The following is a 20,743-nucleotide window of genomic DNA, read 5'->3' as shown; positions in this document are numbered from 1 at the left end:
AGGGAAGGGTTGGGGGGGCTCAGGGGGGTTGGGGGAACTGGGGGGGGCAGGAGGTTGGGGGGCTGATGGGGATTTGGAGGGCTCAGAGGGTTTGGAGGGCTCAGGGAAGGGTTGGGGGGGCTGAGGGGGGTTGGGGGAACTGGGGGACGCAGGAGGTTGGGGGGCTGATGGGGATTTGGAGGGCTCAGAGGGTTTGGAGGGCTCAGGGAACGGTTGGGGGAACTGGGGGGGGAGGGGCTCAGGGAGAGCTGGGGGGTTGGGGGGCTCAGGGAGGGTTGGGAGGAGCTGGGAGAAAGTTGGATGAATTTGGGGGGGCTCAGAGGGGGTTGGGGCAACTGGAGCACTATGGGGGGGGCAGGGGGGAATTGGGGGGCTGGGGGGTCCCCCAGGACCTCCCAGAGGACCTGGTGCCACTGGAATATGGGGCGGGATCCCAGGAGCTCTGTCACCCTGATTCCCTTGTCCCCAGTCCCCCCTAGCCCCCCCCAGCCCCCCCAGTGATGTCCCCTCTCCCGCAGGCCACCCCCTCCCCAGGCCGTGACACCAGGGACACAGTGATGGGCCAGGATGTGCTTGGGCAGAGTTCCCATAAGAAAGGCGGTGGCGGTCCCCTTATTGCCCCCCCCCTTATTGCCCCCTGCTTATGCTCCCCCATCCTCCCCTTTTCCCCCCTGTTGTTTCCCCCTCTTGCTCGCAGCCCCCAGGACTGGGACAGAGGACATAGCCACCCTGGAGCCACCAATGTCTCGTGTGTCCCCTGGGGGCAGGTGGGTGACGGGGGTGGCCGGTTGATGGGCGGCAGCATGTCTCCGGGGGCCCGGTGGCCCATGTGTCCCTGTGTCTGGGGTGCCCTGTAGTCCCCTGTGGGGCTGGAGCTGGGCATGGGGCAGGGGACCCTCCTGCGGGTGCTGGCCTGGGCCAACTGTATGGGGGGGGCTGCCACACGCCTGCCTGCCCCACATCTCCCCCTTTGCTCCTGCACTTCTCCCTGCCCCACATCCACCCCCTTTGCTCCTGGCACCTCTCCCTGCCCCACATCTCCCCCTCTGCTCCTGCATCTCTCCCTGCCCCACATCCACCCCCTTTGCTCCTGCACCTCTCCCTGCCCCACATCTCTCCCTGTGCTTCTGGCACCTCTCCCTGCCCCACATCCACCCCATTTTCTCCTGCACCTCTCCCTGCCCCACATCTCCCCCTGTGCTCCCCCTCCCTGCCCCACATCTGTTGCTGCATGGCCGCATGCACCTTTTCTGTCCTTCTGTTGTCCATCCTTATATAGTCCTTCTATCATCTGCCCTTATATTGTCTGTCCTTGTATTGTCCATCCTTATGCACCCCTGGCTTTGGTAGCGGCAAGTGTCCCCAGCTGTGCCCTATTGATCCCTGAAAAGCCCCCCCCCAGCAGCCTTGGTCTCCTCCTGCTTCTTCCCAGCAGCCTGGATCTCATCCCAGCAGAGGAGGAACCCAGGTAGACAGCAAGGTCCATCACCTGGCCAGACCTCAGGCTCAGGGTTGCATGCCGCATTTCAGGACGTGGCATGCCAGAGTGCTGCTGCTCCTCTTTGTTTCTGGGCGGTTTCATTGTGGTTGCTTTAAATTTGTAAGATGCAGGCTTAGAGCAACACCCATGGTTTCGTGGCTTCATAAGGTGCCCGTGTAGAGCAACGCCCATGGTTTCACAGTTAAGGTGCACATGTAGACCAACACCCATGGTTTCGTGGCTTCATAAGGTGCCCGTGTAGAGCAACGCCCATGGTTTCGTGGGTATTTCTGCAAGTAGGGTGGACGCAAACCTGCCAAGCCCAGCTGCAACGAGCAGCTTTCCTCCAGCTGATGGCTACAGAAGGCTTGAGGCTCCCTCAAAAGTGCCAGTATCTTCTAGAAGGTGCATGCCACGAAGAGGGGAGAAATTTTTACGGCTGTAGAGTCGCACAGCACATTAGGAGTAAGCAGTGAAAAGTGGGAAAGGTGTAGAAACCAAGTGCAGTGAGCGTGTTGCTGCCATGTCAGTAGCACTGATGATGGGCTATAGAGCTTGAATGGCCAAAAACCGAGGAGGAATGGGATTTATCTGCCCTGTGATGGGGAAGGAAATATCACGGTGTTGTGCTTTGGGTCAGGCTGGTCTGAGGAAGCAGGATGGGCGCTTGCAGAAGATACAGGAGCCCTTTGCTCCGCTCCATGCCTTACCCTAGGGTTAAGGCTGTTCATCCAGCAAAGCCAGGCTGAGCCGTGGGTGCAGGGTCCCTGGCGCCTTGTGCTCTGGCTGCACAGTCTTGCTCAAAATCACTCCCACAAAGCCTGCAACTCAGTTACCCTTGCTGGTGGTGTGCTTCGGGAGCTCATCCTGCAACCTGTGCAGAGTCAAGCACTTAAAAAGCAATTAGCAAAACATCTTAATGTATTTTGGCCTTCGTGGTTTTGAGGGACTGTATTCTCAGCTGGAAAAGCCTGAAGTTTGCTCAAGGGCCAGCTGCCATGTGTCCCCCTGAAAATAATTATAATAAAATTATAATTGTTCATGTCTTTCTCTCTTGCTGGGTCTTCCCCATTCCTTTTGGCCAACAAGCATCAAGATGCTTTCCCAGCTGCTGCCTAGCCTCTTCTTTTGCATGATTTCCCGTTAACATCTCCTTCCCTTTGCTTTCCATCATCACCAGTGTCAGGTCCAGGCTGGTGAATGGCCCTGACTCCTGCACGGGCTGGCTGGAGGTGTTTTACAACGGCACCTGGGGGACAGTGTGCGATGACCACTGGGACCTCGATGGAGCGCGCGTGGTCTGCTGGCAGCCAGGCTGCGGGACAGCGCTGGCAGCCATCAGCGGGGCTCGTTACGGGTGAGGAGCAGACCCCATCTGGCTGCACAACGTACTCTGTGCCGGGACGGCGGCTGCCCTCTCCGAGGGCTGGGCATGGCCCTGGGGAGCCCAGAACTGCGGGCACGGGGAAGACACCAGCGTCGTGTGCTCGGGTGAGGAACATGCACCCACTACCGCTTGCATCAGCCGCTGTGGACAATCAAAGGGTTAAACAGCAGGCAGGACAACTGTCTTGCCCCTCGCTGTTGAATGGTTGCCCCCCGTTGTAGACTGGTTGCCCCTTGATGTTGACTTCTTGCTGTTGTCCCTTCTTGTTGACTGGTGGGCAGTTCTTTTTGACTGGTTCCCCATTCTTTTTGACTGGTTCCCCCTTGCTGTTGACTAGTCACCCCTTGTTGTAGACTGGTTGCCCCTCATTGTAGACTGGTTGCCCCTTGATGGTGACTTCTTGCTGTTGTCCCTTCTTGTTGACTGGTAGGCAGTTCTTTTTGACTGGTTCCCCATTCTTTTTGACTGGTTCCCCCTTGCTGTTGACTAGTTGCCCCTTGTTGACTGGTAGCCACTTCTTGTTGACTGGTTGCCCCTTGCTGTTGACTGGGTGTCCTCTGATTGCACAGTGAGTGTAGGCACCCAGCGCACAGATAGACACGTACCTATGGCCACTGGCAGGTAGGACCCTTAATTTTGAGCTGGATCTGGCCCCTACAGGTAGGCAGAATTACTCCCTTAATTAATTCATTAATTAATTTTGTGAAGAATTAGCCTCTTCACACCATTGCTCCAGGCCATTTCCAAATGCTGTTCTCACCTTCCAAAGCTCTCCACAGCTCCCTGGCCATTTCTCAGCCCAGTTGCCTCCTGGCTTCACAGGGATGAACTGCTTCACGGGCACAGCCTGTTGGGTGCCATCCAGGCTTGCTGGGCAGGAGCCCCTGCTCCTAAGCACTGCCGGCGTTGGCAATGCCCAGCAAAGTCTCTGACCGTTTGCTTCCCGGGGGTGTTTGCAGAGGCACCCGCTCCAGGTTCGACCTGTACCAGGCTGGCGGCTCAAGTTTCTGCTCCGGCGGAGTTGAAGTCTCACAACAACCCCATGCAATGCTGCAGGCTTGGGGAGGAGTGGCTGGAGAGCTGCCTGGCAGAAAAGGACCTGGGGGTGTTGGTTGACAGCTGGCTGAACATGAGCCGGCAGTGTGCTCAGGTGGCCAAGAGGGCCAGTGGCATCCTGGCTTGCATCAGGAATAGTGTGGCCAGCAGGACCAGAGAGGTGATAGTGCCCCTGTACTCGGCACTGGTGAGGCTGCACCTCGAGTACTGTGTTCAGTGTTGGGCCCCTCACTACAAGAAGGACATCGAGGTGCTGAGCATGGCCAGAGAAGGGCAACGAAGTTGGGGAAGGGTCTAAAGAACAAGGCTGGTGAGGAGCGGCTGGGGGAGCTGGGGGTGCTCAGCCTGGAGAAGAGGAGGCTGAGGGGAGCCCTTCTTGCTCTCTACAACTACCTGAAAGGAGGCTGTAGCGAGGTGGGGGTCGGTCTCTTCTCCCCAGTAACAAGCGATAGGATGAGAGGAAACGGCCTCAAGCTGCGCCAGGGGAGGTTTAGGTTGGATATTAGGAAAAACCTCTTCACTGAGAGGGTGGTCAGGCACTGGCACAGGCTGCCCAGGGAAGTGGTTGAGTCTCCGTCCCTGGAGGTATTTAAAAGACGGGTAGGCGTGGTGCTTAGGGACATGATTTAGTGGTGGCCTTGGCAGTGATAGGTTAACAGTTGGACTCGATGATCTTAAGGGTCTTTTCCAACCTTAACGATTCTATGATTCTGTGATTCTATGATTCTAAGTCCTCCATGATGGCGAATGGGGCACTGTGCGCGACGACCGCTGGAGCCTGATGGACGCCAAAGTGACGTGCAGGGAGGTGGGCTGTGGCCGAGCACCATCAGCTCTGTTCGGGGCTGCCTTTGGGCAGGCCTTGGGGCCCATCTGGCCGGACGAAGTGACCCGTGCTGGGACAGAAGCTGCCCTTTCTCTGTGCCGGGCCAGGTCTTGGGAAGCCATCACTGCAGCCATGGAGAGGATGCTGGTGTTGAATGCATAGGTAACTCTTGACTCCTGCCCCATCAGGGCTGGCACCCAGCTATCATAGTCTGTCTTTTTTTTTTTTTTTTGAGGGAGGGGTAGAGAAAAGAGCAGAAGACCTTGGAAATGGTCCTGGATGTAGATGTCTCCATTGCAGCCCTGCCAATGGAGGGAGGAAGAATCCCCTGATGGGTGGGTGTGCTGGGGAAGGGAAGAGGGAGCGTGAGAGGGGGCGTCCATCCAGATGCCACCTGCCAGGGAGGGTGATGAGTTTGGGGAGGTGGTGAGTGCCCGAGGGGAGCCTGCTCTTCTCATTTTGGGTGGGCAACCTCCTCACCCTCCAGCCGCGAGGTTCTGGGATGACTGAAGGACCAGGCAGCTCCAGCCCTGTCGCCTCTCCTGGGACATCCAGATGGTTTTGGTGCTTGCCTCTTTTCAGAACCGACTCGGGTCTGAGTGGTGGATGTCTCCAGCCACTGCTCTGGGTGAGTCGAGCTCCACCACAACCAGCAGTGGGGGACAGTGTGTGATGACAGCTGGGACTTGAGTAGTCCACTGAGGTGGCCTGCTGGCAGCTAGGCTGCGGGCTGGCCATGTCAGCCCCTGGCAGGGCTCCCTTTGGGCACGGACACGGGCCCATCTGGCTGGACAAAGTGAACTGCACAGGGATGGAAGGTGCCATCACTGAATGCAGCTTCAAGCCCTGGGGAGCCCGTAACCGCAATCATGGTGAAGATGCGGGTGTCACGTGCTCAGGTAAGCCTGGTCCAGGTCATGGCTTCAGGAAGAAGTTTTTCTGTAGACACGCTTGAATCTAATTCCAGTTTGCTTCCCTCTCTGCACATGTTGTTTTCCTTTGGGTATAAAATCATTGCAAGCAACAGTCAAAAATGCTTGGAAGCTGAGGTAGCTCTGCCTCAGTAGGCATCATGACAATGGACTGTCTGGATGCACCCCTGCCCATTTGTGGTAATCCTCTCTCTGACACCTTAAAATGTTGGTTCTCGCGTGGCTTGCCATGTCTATCATACACACCTGCTCTGGATATTGAAGTGCCTGTGGTCAGAGGAGGCATTTGGCCACGATGCTTGCCATGCGTGGCTGCAGGCTTCTCTATGTCCCAAGCTTCTTCTGGATCTCTAGAGGTAGTCCAAGATGGAAAGACATCCCCCCCATCCCTCCAGCTTGCAATGGGATGCCAGCCCTGTCTTACCAGAAGACAAAACCTGGGTGACTTCAGGGAATATTTGCAGGGAGCTGCAGTAGAGCAGAGCAAACGGAGAAGCAGCATGGAAAGACTCTCCTCCTTGATGGAGCCAAGCCAGTCCAGCCTTCATTTGGCTAGAGTAAATAAACGCAGGTTTTTAAAGTCTTTCCTCGTTAGATGTGTTGTCTGAGGGAGACGCAGTCACCCTAGCAGACCTCCAAAGCACGCTCATGGTTTGGACATGGATGTCCAAGAGTTTTCTTGGCATTGCCCCAGGGAAACGCTCTCTGTGAGGCATCCCACAGTGTTTTTACCTTCTCCTGAATACAACCAGGTCTTTCTGTTGCTTCCAGCTGAAGATGCTGGTGTGGATGGGGGAAGCATGATTATGCACTCATACCTTGTACAGTTGCACATCATCACCAACACCAGCAGGGTGTCTACTTCAGAGGGCTGAGATGCACCATGCCCCCATTTATTCATTTGTCTCATTCCCCCTTCAGACCCCACAGAGCTACGGCTTGTGATCAGCCCGAATCGCTGCGCTGGGCCTCTCGAGGTGCTTCAAAATTGGCAGTGGGGGTCCGTGCGTGACAATGGCTGGGACACGGAGGATGCCAAAGTGGTGTGCCGGCAGCTGGGCTGCAGCGCTCCAATCTCTGCTCCAGGCTGGGCTAGGTTTGGCAGGGGCTGTGCCCACATCTGGCTGGAGACAGTCAGCTGCCAGGGGACGGAGGCAGAGTGCAGAGCCCCAGTGTGGGGCATCCACAGCTGCCACCACAGGGAAGATGCTGCGGTGGTGTTCTCAGGTGGCCCTCCCCATTGTGTTCCTCCCGCATGTCTGTAGGAAGAGCTGTGCCACCACTGAGCCATAGCTCCCTTTCCTCCAGAGGGCAAGGGAATGATAATTCCCTTGATACTAATGATACTAATGATAATCATGGTAATAAGGGTAAGGGATGCAAGGGGGATCCCATCACTGCTGCTTTTCCCATGTTCCCTGGCTCACTTTCAGCCCAAGTGGACAACCACTGAGCATCTCCATGGTGTGAATGACCATGCTGGGTCCCACTGGAATCCCTGTTTTGTGAAGGTGTCACATCAGGGAGCTGAGAGTAGAGGGGGCCACGGTCCTGCATGAGATCCCATGCCTGGGATCATCTCCACTAGCCCTTCCTGAAGGGTGGTTAGCGTCCTTCTTCGTTCCAGACCCGATGGTGCTTCAGCAGCAGCAGTGGGGGATGGTGTGTCATGATGGCTGGGACCTGCATGATGCTGAGGTGGTACGCTGGCAGCTGGGCTGCGGGGTGGCGGTCGCAGCCCCGGGCTTGGCTCACTTTGGCCAGGAACGTGATCCCGTCTGGCTGGATGAGGTGAACTGCACAGGGACCGAGTCCACCCTCTCCAAATGCAGGGCCAAGCCGAAAGGAGTCCACAAGTGCCACCATGGAGAAGATGCTGGTGCGGTGTGCTCAGGTAGCTGTTGTTCCTCTGCTGATGAGCTCCTGGGTGCCACCACTGTAGGAGCTCTGGGACCAGTGTTCCTTGCTTATCTCTGATGATGTTCTTTCCACATGGGAATCCATAAATCTCTAACTCTGAGTCAAGACAAATGCTGAACATGGGGATTCATCCTCCCTCTCACATCCAACACTTGCTTTCTACATCTCTAGGTCCACCACCACAAGGCAACGCCTCTCTGTCTTTCCATTTCAGACCCTACTGAGGTTCAGCTGGTGAACGGCTCAAATCGCTGCTCTGGGAGAGCTGAGGTGCTGCACAACCAGCGATGGGGAGGTGTGTGCGATGACAGCTGGGACCTGGACAATGCAGAGCTCAGTTTGGGATGGAGCGCAAGCCCATCTGGCTGGATGATGTGATCTGCACCAGCACTGAGGCTGCCCTCTCTGAGTGCAGGGCCAGACCATGGGGAGAGAGTAACTGCGACCACCGAGAAGATGGCAGCGTGGTGTGCCTGGGTAAGCCGCCTCATACTCCATCGTGGTGCAGCTCTGGAAGGAGCAACGTTGGCGCATGGGTAACTCAGTGGCGAAACGTCTCTGCTCTGCTCACATTAAGCCTCTTTCCTCTGTATGGGAACCAGTCTCAGGTTGTCTGAGAGCAGCAGCTCTCTGTGGCCACTGGGAGGACTTTCTTCCAGGACAACGAGTGTCAGTCCCCAACCACCACCTTGCTTTCCCCTATAAGCCCTTAGCAGAAGAGCTGAGGGACCAGTTATGAGCATCCTTTCCTTTTTCATACGTGCATGGTCCTAACGTGATACGCATTGCCACTGTACCGTAAAGTCCGTCGAACCTCCTCTCTATCTTGGGTCCATCTTATCTGGTTGGACTGCCAGGACACCAGCATCTCATGCCACTTGCAATGCGCTGGCCACCTGCCACCACTCCAGATGGGGGTGGGTCTCCCGTTCAGGCCTGTGTTATGGCTACCCCCTCCTCCTGGGTTTCTTGGATGCCTGAGGGCACCTAAAATGGGATCAGATGCCTATGTTTATGCCAGTGACAGTCTCCACGTCATCTTCCACGTGGCCACCGTTTGAGGACCCACCTTCCAATGCACGAGCAAGAAACACATACGTGTTTGACCTCCACATGTCTTTCGTAATTCCGGGACCAGCTCAGCTCCAGCTGGTGAATGACTCCAGCCACTGCTCCAGGAGGGTCGAGATGCTTCATAACCAGCAGTGGGGGACAGTGTGTGACAACAGCTGGGACCTGAGCGATGCTGAGGTGGTGTGCTGGCAGACGGGCTGCAGGGCAGCCATGTCAGCTCCAGGCTCGGCTCCATTTGGGCCAGTGTCCAACCGTATCTGGCTGGGTGATGCTGAGTGCACGGAGGCAGAAGCTACCCTCTCCAAATGCAGGTCCAGGATGGGGGAACTCATTAATTGCCACCATGGGGAAGATGCTGGTGTTGTGTGCTCAGGTAATTTTTTTTTTTTCTCGAATGGCATTATTCAGGGCAGTGTTAGGCTGTGTGGCTGGAAAGGGGGAGTGTGACTTTGCTGGTGACGTGGTCTCCTCTGAGCCTGCGTAGCACTAAACCCCACGGAAGAGTTGAGGTCACTCTTCTGCAGAGGTCTGTCCACTTTGTTTGGTGACTGGTCTTGCTGATGAAACCCCAGGGGTGCAGAGGACCCGAGCAACCTGAGAAATGCTGAGCATGAGAATCTGAGCAAAGCAATGAGAGATGCACAACCAAGCCTTCAAGGGGACAGGAAGAAAGAGGCTTTACTTAGGGATCTAGAAGGTGAGATGTAGAGTTGTAATCCAGAAAACCACCAAAAGCTGCTGGATCGAGAGCAGCAGGAAGAAGGGACCCGTCGTACAAAGATGCCAGTGGTCAGGAAGGGAAGAGTTTTACAAATTCCACTGCTTTTATCCTTTTCCAGCAAGCATGTCTGAATTTTCTCTATTTCAGCAGTTTTCTTATTCTAGCTGACATTAATTAAAGCCTAGCTTTAAATATCCGGTGTCCTTCCGGTGTTTGGGGCCGTTCAATACAACGGCAGGACCAAGCATATCTTTGTCAAAGGTCCAGGTTGCCAATGGCATAAAAGGAGCAAAAAATGGGCAATGTACATTAGCCACTATGAGCAGCACAGGCGTGGAAGGACACCTCCAAAAACGGTGTCCGCCTCATCCCATTTCGGACCCCGTGGTGTTGTGGCTGGTGAATGGCTCAAGCCTCTGCTGGGAGAGGTGAAGTGCTCCACAGACATCAGTGGGGGACTGTGTGTGGTGACAGCTGGGATGAAGAGGACGCCACGGTTGTGTGCCAGCAGCTGGGCTGTGGGACGGTGGTCTCGGCCCCTGATGCAGCTTGGTTTGAGCAAGGGCACAATGCTGTCTGGCTGGACGACATGAACTGCACGGGGAGGGAGGACACCCTCTCAGATTGCCCGGCCAGGCCATGGGGGGGACACAACTGTGACCATGGGGAAGACACCTGTGTGGTGTGCTCAGGTAACATGGCCACCATCGGTTTGGAAAAGGGTCTGGGCATGCCCCAACCCTGGAAAAATTCAAGGTCAGGTTGGACGGGGCTCAGAGCAACCTGATCTAGTTGAAGATGTTCCTGCTCATTGCAGGGGGGTTGGACTAGATGACCTAGGGTCTGGAGCACAAGTCTTATGAGGAGCGGCTGAGGGAACTCGGGTTGTTTAGCCTGGAGAAAAGGAGGGGAGCCCTTATTGCTCTCTACAGCTGCCTGGAAGGAGGTTGTAGCAAGGTGGGGGCTGGTCTCTTCTCCCAAGTAACGAGCAATAGGACGAGAGGAAATGGCCTCAAGCTATGCCAGGGGAGGTTTAGGTTGGATATTAGGAAAAACTTCTTCACCGAGAGCGTGGTCAAGCATTGGAACAGGCTGCCCAGGGAAGTGGTTGAGTCTCCATCCCTGGAGGTATTTAAAAGATGGGTAGTTGTGGTGCTTAGGGACATGGTTTAGTGGTGGACTTGGCAGTGCTGGGTTAACAGTTGGACTTGATGATCTTAAAGGTCTTTTCCAACCTAAATGATTCTATGATTCTATGACCTTTAAAGGTCCCTTCCAACCCAAACCATTCTACGCTGGTGTAATCTTGCTCAAGCTTGGAGAGTGCACGCCTGCCAGTGGCTCAGGAGGCAGAAACAGGGATGTGCACGCTGGAGAGTGAAGGGCTTTCATTCAGCACAAGCTGGGTCCTACGTTTGTAGACCCCACTGAAATCATCTTGAGCACCACGGCCAACAATGTCATCTCAGGAGGGGGGTTCCCAAGTATGCGCTCAGCACAAGTTGCAGGGGAATGATCCTGGCCATAAGAAATATTATGATGAAAACCTTCCAGGAGGAAAAGCTACAGCATGGGGAATATCCTCATGGCTGAGCTGGGAAGATAAGGGCCATGGCTGGTGTCGGAAAGACTTGTCCCAGTATCCAGCCTTGCCCTTCTCTTCCCACCTAGCTTTGGACAAACCTCAAGGCTTCTGTCGTCCCCTCAAGGCCAGTGGGAACAGAGAGGTGCCTCCATGTCCTTCTAAGAAGGATGTCTGTGTCCAGTGAGTTATCCAGGACTGGATGCATTTGCTTGGGAGCCACCTGGACTCAAATGCAGTCTCCTTTGGGAGAGTACCACATGGGTAGTACATCCCACAGGCCCCTCTGTCTTAACTGGTCACCCAGGCTTCTTTGAGGAGAGAAACGGGTGACCATGGGGTGTGGTTTGCAGAAGGGACCATTCTGCACTCGTCCAGCCCTGGTAGGGCCCACCAGGAATAAGCTGCTCTGCAGATTGCCCTGCTTGGAGCAGAATGGTGGCACCTTGAATGGCCTTGGCTTCCCCAGCGGTCCACCCTTGAAGCATAGACAGTCGTGATGCACCAGATGGTGCATGGATGTGGGCATTGAATGGCCATGACCAGTGCAAAGATGCTACAGCACTGAGGGGACTGTGCCTGATGGTGACAGGATCTTAGCAGAAGCTTTCTTTGTATCTCCTTTCCTGAATTATACGATCAGAAAACAATGTAGATTAGAAGGGATCTCTGGAGAGCTCTGGTCTAATCTTCCACTCTCTATTAGACCAACTAGATCATGTTGTTCATGGCCTTGACCAGTGAAGATGTGAAAGTCCCCAAGGATGGAGAACCAAATGCCTTTCTTGTCTCTGTTACAATATTTAACCATCCTCATGGGGGATAAAGAGTATTTTCCGATGCCTAATGGAAATTTACCACGGCACACACTGTGCCCATTTCCTTGTGATGTCTGTTCATCTCCTGAATTAGCTCTGGATGAAGAGATGGTTGCTTTCTCCCCACAGGCTCTGTTACCATCAGACCTCCGCAGCCTCTGCTGCTGCTCCCATTGCTGGTCTTGATCATCCCTCCAGTCTCAATGCTGGTCTGTGGGGCTCTTCTGTACCAGAGGAGGAGGCAAATGCAAAACAGGGCTTTTAATTCCCCCCTAGGTGAGCTCTGCTGCAGGTGAAGAGGGCAACGGAGTTTGCAGAAGTGGTGTGTGGTTGGAAACAAGTTTTGTTCAAAACATTGATGTCAGCAGAGTTGGGGCAGAAGGTTTTTTCCGTGTGGCTCGTGTTGAGAAGAACTTCCTTTTCTGATTTGATCGCTTCTCTCCCCACCCCTTTCCCCTTTCTTTTTCTTGCCACTCTTCCCCTTTCACTTCAGGACCATCTTCCCTGCTGGGTTACGGACACGCTGGGAGGTGGGCAGCCCTTGAAGCCTCCTTGAACACTGCCTGAATTTTCCTGTGCTGCCTGTGCTGTCTGTACATCAGACAGGAGCTCTGAGCAGAGGATGGCTCTACGGGTTCCTAGCTCCCCGTTGGCAAGGGATGTTCCACCTTTAGCCCAAGGGGCGAGAAAAGACCAGGAATTGTGTCTGTTCCTGAAGTTTTAAGGCCGTGGTGGAGACTCTTGGAAAGTGGGGTTGAGCAGTTGGGGTTGCCCGTGTTGAACATCCCCATGTTGTCTTGTTGAACATCCATCACGTTGATGAAAGGTGTTGTGTGTGGTCCAAATGCTGGATCAAGGGCGGTTTCTGCAAAGCAGGCTTCACGTCTGAGTGCTGGCAGGGGTGATGGTGGTACGCCCTGTGCTGCCACTGTTGTTGGCCAAGCCAAAGTGATTTGTGCCATCTCCAACAGAGCAAACATCCTCAGTAGGTCAAGGGGAAAATTCAGGCCGCATGGAGCAAACCATCAACTGAATCACCATGCTCTGCAGGTTTTGTGCGCATGGAGTAGCTGGTTGTCTCTGACATGTCCATCTCAATGCCTGGAGAACAGCAAACGGCAGCCAAGGTGGCTCCTCCTGGGGATGCCAACAACAACAGAGCTCAGTGCAGCCTGTGATGAGCCCAGACCTAAAACTCCAGTGATGAAGCTCCGTCCCACCACACAGCTCTTTCACCAAGAGCTCTGGACCACCTCACCTCTACAGAGCTAGGTCACTAGATCCATCACCCATCTCCATGCCCACCTTGGTCAGTCACCACGAGCGATACAAGGCGTGACACACACTGTGCGGCACCAATGGTCTGCACGCAGAAGACATTTGATGCATAGAAATATTTCAGGTTCTCTCTTTCAATTTTTCTTTCATGCATTTGTGAAAATAAAAACATTCTGTAAGACTTGAGCAGGGTTTTACTGTTGGAGGATTTTTCATTGGAGGTTTTTTTTTCTTCTTTTTTTTTTTCTACCCAGTCAGTGGAGGCTGCAAAGTTTACCCTGAAGTATATGCCAGCACTTGTTTCCCTACAATGGTTAAGTTGAACAGTTTGCAACTCCACCTGAAAGCTCGGTCTAGGCCTCACGTAGATATTTAGAGCCATCCAACGTGCCCTAGTTCTAGGACATTGATATGGGACTGGCAAACATGACAAAGGACCTACAGGTCACTAGATGCATCTGTATGAGGACAACTAGATCTTGCTGATCGCTTCCATCTGCTGTATTCCCAAACACGCTCCTGTGCCTTGTGTCCTTGAACATCCACCTCCTGGGGCCTCTGAGAGGACAGGGGCTTCTTGTGAAGGGCTTGGAGGGCATGGAGGTGCGAGTCAGCCCTGCAGGGGGATGCTGGCAGGAGGTTTAAGAAGCTCTGGTCATAGAAATAAGCACTGGGTACCACCGCGGCTCATGCCAACCCAAGTGGTATGGGACTACAAGCAGCCAAGCAGGACCCCATGCAAGCACCCTGCGGTGTGTTGGCAGGACGGTCCTGCTCATGAAGGACCAGGAAAATAGATAGGTAGCCAACCAGAGGGAAACAGGATGAGTGATGTGATCAATGTGGTGGCTGTGGTGGGGTAAAAGCACGAACATCTGCAAGGCAGGGGAAGAGAGGAAATGGGATGCATGCTGGGTTGCAGGGGCTTAGAAGATGAAGGCTTGGAGTGCCCTGAGAGGATTGACCAAGCCAGAAAACAGAAGATGGCTTGCACGATGTGTGGAAAGCATCTGCCAAGGGAAACAAGGAGTGCATGAAGAGCCCAAACAGGCCAAAAGCTCAGAGAACTGATGAGTAAAAGTTGATCCTACAGCATGCAGGACACTTGCAAAGGAAGACCAGACAAGACTATGGCCAAGTCTATGGGTGTGGTATGTGCGGAGGAGCATTTAAGGTTTGTGGAAGTGCTTCTCTGAGTAGTAGCTCTTTGTGTTAAACTTGTAGTAAGCCTTGCGTGAACATTTCATAGTCCAGTTGATGGTGATATTGGGAATTTTCAGTTAATACCTGCATGGATGTGGGTTGGTCCTGGGCTCTATTGCACTAAAAAGGAGTTGCCCAGAGCACACACTCCCTAGTTTCTGCCACTTTTCCAGGTCCTACGCTCACTTTTCTGCTTTTCCCTCAATCTGAAGGTCAATGGCACGTCTTCCTCATGCAAGGGGGCTTGGCAGTGCGTCATCAGGGGTCCAAGCTTTTTCGCGTGAAGAGTGTGATGTTGATGGGGTTTCTTCTTCCTCCTCACCTTCTTCCATTTTCAGATTCACATGTCTTCTGACATACTTTCATACTTTGTTCTTCCCTTATCTGCTCGTAAATCAATATTGCACCCAAACTGACTGCATATGGGGCTTTTTCTCTGTGTTGGGTACTTGTTCTTTGTTACCACTAAAACTGTTTTTGTCTAGATCCAGGCCTGCAAGCTGATGATCAGTGAGCTGCTGATAGCCTTGGGCTTTCCGGTGTGCCCCATCTCTTATCATCCTGTCCTCTACACTGACTTCTGTGTTTCCACTTCTGAATGCTTCTGCTGTAACACCAGCTTTATGTTTCTCCCTGGCTTTGAGAGCCCCAGGACACCCCTTGATGTCCTGCACTCCATGGGCTGCTTCTGGAGGGTGGTAGGGACTACAGCAGGGCTGGATCCTTCACCCCTTATCCAGTCTCCCAAAGCTATCTCAGCAGGTCTTGTCCCACTGGGCACCCAGGTCCTGGCACCATGACCTGGGGTATGCAACACATGGTCCCTTTCATGCTGCAGAAACACCCCTTAGCTGAAACACACCTTATTTCAGGCAATTTGAGATGAAAACATACATCAGAACAAATAGTTCTGCCTTAGGCCGCAAAAACATCCTGTGCTGATCCCTGACTGCCTTGGTCCTACTCTCTGCTAATGAGAAGGGTCACGGTCATTCCCCTAATGACCCTAAGGAGGGTAATGGAGATGCAGCAGGCTTTGCAAAGTTAGCTTTTCCTTCTTCTCCTTCCTAAAGCTGTGGCCCAGAGTTATGCTCCACCTACCTCCACCCTAGGAAGCACAGTTCCCTTTTCAGCCTTTTCCCGGCAGGGTTTAGAGGAGTTCAGCTCCAGGGTCCTCCCATGCATGGCTGGGTGGTGATCTCAGGCTGCTGCAGAGCCTCCTGCTCCTTCATCTTCTCTGTGGATGAGCTGTTCTGGATAAGCCTGGGTTGCTCCAGTTTGATGCAACCTGGATATTCGACCAGGGATCCTCGGTTGGCTCTTTGCAGAGGGCTGGGAGGTGAGACAGGAGATCCAGCCACCAATGTGGTGGGACAGGCAGTCCACCCACCACCCAACATCTCCTTGGGCACTAACTTTGACTACAACCTGCCCATCCTTCAGGTTGTGTTTAAAGCCCATGGAGGTGGCAAGAAAGGGTTAGGAGTGGGGTAAAGCTCTTTTTAAGGGTAGAAATGGGATCTGGGTAGCTGAGTGCATGTGTCTAACAGCACTGAGGGACATAAGGGCACCTTGCAAAAAGGAACTGACACCCATGCCCAGGTCTCTGACACATCCAGGGTTGGGGTGTGCTGATCCTACACGCATTTTCCAGCCTGTCCCTCCAGTCCCTTTCAGTGCCCTCTGCGGGCAGAGGTACCCTGGGGGTACCTGTGGTCCATGCCCTGCTGCCCCAGGATGCTGACACTTCTGACCCATCAGTCACACTGCCTTCTCTGTGGGGTGTTAAATAAGGCAATGGCCCTTGCTAACAGAGATGCTTCTCAATGGGCTATCCATTTTTGTGTCTCCTGAGTATCACTGCAGTGATCATCCCCTGGGAGGGAGCTCCTTCAAGAGGCCCTTGGGGGAGGGTCAGTATGGAGGACACCCAAGGATGGGCAGATGAGGGGTGGGGGGTCAGTGTCTGGGCAGGCAGCGATTTGCTTCATATCCTGCTCCCCTATTCCCCAGTCATGACCATGACACTGAGCACAGCTTAGGTCCCTCCCCAGTACCACCTCCTCCCCCATCCCCGCCCTGGTGGGGCTGGATTCGGGCCCTGGGGGGTCAGTGTCTGGGCAGGCAGCGATTTGCTTCATATCCTGCTCCCCTATTCCCCAGTCATGACCATGACACTGAGCACAGCTTAGGTCCCTCCCCAGTACCACCTCCTCCCCCATCCCCCCCCTGGTGGGGTTGGATTCGGGCCCTGGAGGGTCTGCGAGAGCAGCTGGGGCTGCTTGGCTGCCTGTGGTGGATCCAGAACCACAAGGATTCTTAGGGGCTCTGGGGTGGATCCCCATCTGTGGCAGCACAGATGTCCAGGGATGGTGCTGGGGAGTCCTACAGCCTGGCTGCCGGGAGAGGGGCATCAGGAGAAAATCACGTAATTGCCAGCATCAGGCCATTGATACTAAAAATTTTCAAGCTGTGAGCTTCCTCCATTCCTGTTATGGCTGATGGATTTTCCCCAGCTCAGGTGATTCCCTGGGACCGCTTCTTTACCTTTATCTAGACAGAGTTTGCAACAGATTACTTCGTTGTTGAAGGGGAGGATGAGAGATTTCGGATGCTTCAGATCAGTGGAAGATGCTGAGATGCAAAGGCTGAGAGGTAGCACAAGATGAGTCCACATTGCATCAGCTGTGGTGGGCTGAACCATGGAGATGTTGGCATGTGCAGACCTCTGTCATTTGCAAAGACTTCTGAGTGCTCAAGTGCAGATATCTGTGCTGGGCTGCCATTACAGTCACTGAGAGCAGTTAGCAGAGAAAAACGAGCCACATGAGAAGATCCTGATGGCTTCTCCCATCTTGCATCCCCACCTTGCAGAGAACAGTTTGCGATGCTAAGCTCTTGGCACGTACGCGATCTCTTTGCTCTCCCTGGAAGGTGCAAGCAAGTTTGGAAGGTTGCAGGGCAGTCACAGGACAGTGTTTCCAACTGCTTGCCCTCAAATAATAAGGCAATTTTCTGCCATCTAGCTATGCATCCGTGCAATGTGATGTAACAAAATTGATGGTGCACCATGTCTGGCTTTGAATGTTTTCCTTTTCAAAAACTCATTTTCAAGAACTCATTTTCACCCAGCTGCAAATGAGTTCTCTGAAATCATCATCTCCATGTGCTGCAGCAGCCAAAAAACCCCAAAAAAATGTTGTATACCCTAAGAAGAGCATTGAGGACAAAACAGGGGGTATAATTTCACTGCAATATACAATCCTGGTTCTTTTTTAGTGTGTGTAGTGCTGGTCACCATGTCTCAGGAAGGGTGTACCACAACTAGATCGGGTCCAAAGACTGCACAAAGGGCTGGGAGCTTCTGGAAGCTGCTGACCCAGGGAGGTTCATGGGGCCTGATACTGTCAGCTAGTTCAAAGAGAAATGAGGCAAAAGTGTGAACAATGTGGCTAAAAGCAGATGCTAAAGGGAACCTGCTTAATGCAAGAAGTCTAGATACCAGGAGGTTGGAGGCCGTCAGAAGTTTGGTTTGCATGTTGACCCCGTCTCCTGTGCCGCTGATGGGATGGGTTGGATCGAGCACTTCTCAGACCCAGCAGGCAATGCTGTTTAACTGGCCTTTAGCTCTTACTCAGGAGTTAAAGTAAGAGTTAAAGGTAAGTTATACAATGATCTCTTGGTCAAATACTTGGTCAAAATGGGCATCCTCCAACCCCAAACTTGCTTCTATGTCTCTGCTTCACATAACCCTTAAAAATGGGTCTGCGAGGGATGTTGGCAGGGGCTTGCAGTCCAAGCCTCTCCAAACTGTGATGTCTGCAAAGCTCTTGCACCCTCCCACCACTGACAGCATGAACACGCGATCCCCTTTTCACTTGCACTCAAAAAATATAGTGAGGGTTGGGTTTCAAAATGCAGCTGCTGGGATAGCAATGCTGAAAGTGGAGCGCTGTTTTGGTTTTTTATTTTTTCCCCTTTGTGTACTGTGTTACTAGCCAAAAATTATTTAGCCTGGACATCAGTGATTTCATGAACATCATGCATTTCACACCTTGCAGGCCTTCACAACCCAGCCCATCATATGCAAGCCTACGGGGATGCAATCTCACGCTGTTCTTCTGGCTTCACTCTTCTTGCATCGTGCTCACATGGCTCCACAAGGAGCTGTTGGACTGTCCGGGCTCATGTTTCCAGGTTGAAGGGTAGTAGCTGTGCAAGCAAATCATGGGGACAAGACATTGTGCCTCCATGCTGCATCACACCAAGGGCCACACCTTAGTTACTGGGGGGGTAGCAAACCTTCCTGCAGCCCCTAAGATGATGTTCAGACTACAGGGAGCTGGAAGTGGGCAGGGAAGCCTTTGGGGCTCCTCTTCTTGGCATGAAAGGTGAATTGAAAAGATGGGGGAGCTCTCTTTAGGAAAGGCTTAAACTTTGCAGCCACAAAAGGCTGAAAATTAATGGTCATCTTCCACCATAAAGCAGTAAGGATTTTATATAGGGCCTGGGCTGTATCCATCTGAGCAACGGGGACTGCATGGGGCCAGAAACTGCCCTCTCCAAGTGCCCAGCTCAGCCCTGGGGTGCAGGCTCCTGCCACAGTGGGGAAGATGCCAGTGCTGTGTGCTTAGGCAGCCCTTTCTCAGGCCGCATTCCTCACTGGGAGCAGCACCAAGCATCCTTTCAGGACTGCTTTTTTTGCTGACTCTTTATATTTGGTTCAGCTTGCCTTGCACAGCTGTGGGAGCCCGTGGCCCTGGGGAGCCGGCAGCCCAGCATGGACTGAATGGGACGTAGCCATTTCCCATCTCACAGCCATAAAGAGGGGGTGTGTGCCCCACAGGGTCATCTCAGAAATGTCGATGGCTGCTGTCCATTGTGCCTGGTGTTGCGGGGGGCTGCAGGCTGGATTTGAGTGGAGACAGCCCAGGGAGGGGGTTTGAGGAGAGGACTCATCTCTGGAGGATGGGTGACCTTCCTCCCTGGCCAGGAGCTGAGAAGGGAAAGGGGCTGCAGGGTCTTTGGCTGCGGTGTTGGGAGGTGCTGAGCTCCCCTCTTTGCTCCCTCTGCCAGGTGTGAATGTGCCCAGCTCCATCATCTCTGATAATGGCACGGCCAGGAGCCCACTTGGCCCAGTGTCCTGGTCCCAGGGCTCGGCGATGCTCTGCTTCCCTTGCACCAGCCCAGCAGGCTCCTTGCCCCATAGCCATGCCTCCAACCCCAGCCTCGGGAGGCAAAAGCCCGCAAGTCATCCCGCAGTCATCCCCTCACCCCATCCTGCTGCTTGTAGGTGACAAGGCTATTCACTGAAAACCCGAATTATAGCATGAGCATGGGGATCACAGAATCATAGAATGCTTTGGGATGGAAGGGACCTTTCAAGGCCATCCAGTCCAACCCCCTGCAATGGGCAGGGACATCTACAACCAGATCAGGTTGCTCAGAGCCCCGTCCAACCTGACCTTGAATGTTTCCAAGGTTGGGGCATCTACCACCTCTCTGGGCGACCCCTTCCAGTGTTTCACCACCCTTGTCATGAAAAATTTTTTCCTTGTGTTCAGTCTAAATCTCCCCTCCTTTAGTTTAAAACCATCACCCCTTGTCCTGTCGCAGCAGGCCTTGCTAAAAAGACTATCCCCAGCTTTCTTGTAGGCCCCCTTTAAGTATTGAAAGGCTGCAACAAGGTCACCCCGCAGCCTTCTCTTCTCCAGGCTGAACAACCCCAGCCCTCTCAGCCTTTCCTCATAGGAGAGGTGTTCCAGCCCTCGGATCATTTTTGTGGCCTTGATCATTTTTGTGGCCCAGGGGTTCGTGCTAAACCATTGCCCGCCTCAGAGATCGGTCTGTAAATTCCCTTAAACTCAGGACGAGAGCCAATGCAACAGGGGTGCCCAAAGCCTGGGCATGTTTGCAGCTTAATCTCAGTGGCTACAGCCCGGTTTCTGGACCTTCCTCCCCTTCTTCTCTATAATATGTGATACTCCCAGAATACAGGCTGTGCATTTTATACACATGATGGCTTCAGCAATGTGACTTTGGGATAGACTCCACCCAGAGCATGCTATTCAATGTACACAACCCGAAACTCCTTATTTTGGCAGGGGAAAGGAGTCTTCTTGCCCTCTGCAAGCACCCTGGAGGGATCTCTGTATAGCAGGGATTCACCTTTGGATACCTGCAAGATGGGGCTCGGCTTTTCCCGAGGGTGCAAACCTCTGTAAGTGAACATTGCAAACCCTCCTGCTGCCGGATCCACAGCCCGGAGCAGGCTGGGAACTGGGGAGGTGGGGATGAAACGGGGCAGATGCGGCTGGGAATGGGGGGAGCCTCCTAGCAGACACAGCTTGGGTGCTGGGGAGGCACTTAAACCACTTAAAACCAGAGGGCAAAATCCTGGGGACAGCAGGGAGGAGGGGTCAGCGCAGGAGGAGGGATGAGTGCTGAGCAAACACAGGGCATGTTG

The 20,743-nt window shown here is 53.7% G+C and overlaps 1 protein-coding gene across 1 annotated transcript in view; it reads right to left on the bottom strand.

The window, feature by feature from the left end:
- LOC309600986 (scavenger receptor cysteine-rich domain-containing protein DMBT1-like) overlaps positions 1-20,743 on the bottom strand; it is a gene marked incomplete at both ends in the record, with an annotated part of 121,119 nt that overhangs the window by 12,222 nt on the left and 88,154 nt on the right. The window lies entirely within an intron of this gene.

This window comes from Platalea leucorodia (assembly GCF_965183815.1).
Source record: "Platalea leucorodia genome assembly, chromosome: 27".
NCBI classification, from domain to species: domain Eukaryota; kingdom Metazoa; phylum Chordata; class Aves; order Pelecaniformes; family Threskiornithidae; genus Platalea; species Platalea leucorodia.
Note: the sequence above shows the minus strand (reverse complement) of the source record. Positions and strands in the feature narration are given on the sequence as shown.